Source organism: Pteropus medius, unplaced genomic scaffold (assembly GCF_902729225.1).
Source record: "Pteropus medius unplaced genomic scaffold, Ma_sr-lr_union100, whole genome shotgun sequence".
Lineage (NCBI taxonomy): Eukaryota > Metazoa > Chordata > Mammalia > Chiroptera > Pteropodidae > Pteropus > Pteropus medius.
Genome location: NW_024351730.1, coordinates 39,305,166 through 39,307,290, shown reverse-complemented (window position 1 = coordinate 39,307,290; position 2,125 = coordinate 39,305,166). Strand labels below are relative to the sequence as shown.

Sequence of the window (2,125 nt, the reverse complement as noted above, 5' to 3'; positions counted from 1 at the left end):
GATAGTGTTAGGTGCATATTATAGAACAGAGCCAATGAGTAATTATATTGGAGTCTTTGGGAACATGAATTTTCTGTGTTGCTTGATAGGAGATACTTATACAACATCAGTGATACAACATCATATACAATTCTAACTCGGTACTAAATCTGAATTCAAAGAGTGTCAATAAACTCATTAACTATTGTTTGTTCATTTGTTAATTTTTCCACTGAAAACACCTAGAAACTATGATGAGCCTACTTGCATGATGCCACTAGTGCTCAAATTATAGTCTCAAAATATAATTTCTCATACAAAGGAATCAGAGATTCCTTTAAGAAATGTCTGATTCCAGTTCTGGAGAAGAAAATGTGCAAGATGAGTGTGGAACATTTTGTCAACCATAAAGAAGACTTCAAAGACAGCTGAGGTTTAATTAAAAGGACTCAGTAGCCAACTTGAAGCCTCTTCTTCTAGCCAGTGAATTAAAATACATCAAATATGATTAAAACCATAGGTCATTGATGAAGAAAAAGAAAAAAACAGAAAGGGGGAAAAAGGGGAAAACATAGAAAAGTCATCGTTTACCTTTGGAAGATGCAGCATCACCAATTCATTATTTTGAAAACTGGTTAATACAAAAAGAATTAAACACTTATCCACCTTTATTTTGATACCAGCTGTATCCCAGGGTAATCAAATATGGCTGAGAAGTTTCTTTTCGTAATTATGGTGTAGCTAATACGTGAAGGAGATATAGAATCGCTATTTTATAGTCATTCATCAATTAATGGATTTAGATCATTAATAGATTTAGAAAGAGAAGCATCAGGGTTTCCAGATGGAAATAAACAAAACTACTTCTGAGGTATTTTTTGCAAAAAAATCAGGTTCATAACTCTAACTCCCATTTTTCAGGAAATACAAGAATCAGAGAAACATGATTTCACAGCAAAATTCAAACTTTCGTTAAGCTAAATAAGTGATTTCATTTCTTTAAAATGTAAATTGCAAGGGAAATAAAATAATTTAATATTTGTAAATTGAGAGCTTAAAAGATGCATCTACCAACTACAATGTGCAAAACTTGATTTAAACACTTTTGTGACACAACTGGCAATATTCAAACATGGACTATGGAATATCCTAATATTAAGAAGGAATTATTATTTTTTAATGTGATAATGGTATGATATTTTTTAAAAATTTTATCTGCTATATATATGTCCCGAATATTTATAGATAAAATAATATAGATAAAATCATAGATTTCCTTCAAAATGAAATCTAGGAAGGTAAATGTGCATATAAATGAAACAAAGCTGGCTTTGAGTTGATCATTGTTGAGTTTGCATTAACAGGCATATGACATTAAATTGTAAATTTTTTTACTTTTATGTTTAAATTTGGATTTTTTCAAATATAATTTGCATTAAAATATAATTTTTAATTAAAATACAAATCTATGTCTGTTAGATTTTTTCTATAAGGTCATTAAAAATATGACTTTTAATATTGAGAGTATGTCTACGGCCATGCTGCCCTCAACAAGCCCGATCCCATCTGATCTCGGAAGCTAAGCAGGCTTGGGCCTGCTTAGTACTTGAGTGGGAGACCACCTAGGAAGATCAGATGCCATAGGCATAAAAAATAAAAAAATAAGGGATTGTAAGCTGACAAGGTCCTTGCAATCTGTGAGGTTGCTTCACCTAAAAAAAATATGTATATATATATATATTAATAGTTATATCATCATATCTTATATAGACCCGCATTAGTATATGTTTTTTCTCTGGCAACTCCTATGATTAAAATATGTACCACTTGATCTGTTTTTTTCCCCTGGCATTTCAGACACCGACAATCTTACAGGTTAGCACATGGCTTTATGCCCAGGCTTTAAGACATGAGGCCAGAGCTAACAATAAAATTAATGACTAAGCACTGTCTATTATTTACCTTCAGTTAGATGCTCAAATGGACTTTGAATTCAACAATTAACCAAATTATACTTGGCTACAGATAGTCTCTTAATTTTATAGCTTATTGACTTTGATAGTCATAAGAGAGCATGGTTTGTAGAGTGAATTGATATAGGTAAGGACAAAGTGATTGGATTAGTACCTTATTATCCTTGCATCTC

At 31.3% G+C, this 2,125-nt stretch overlaps 1 pseudogene; it reads left to right on the top strand.

The window, feature by feature from the left end:
* The first annotated feature begins 1,507 nt into the window (after nt 1-1,507).
* LOC120588497 (uncharacterized) lies at nt 1,508-1,626 on the top strand (annotated as a pseudogene).
* The last annotated feature ends 499 nt before the right edge of the window (nt 1,627-2,125 follow it).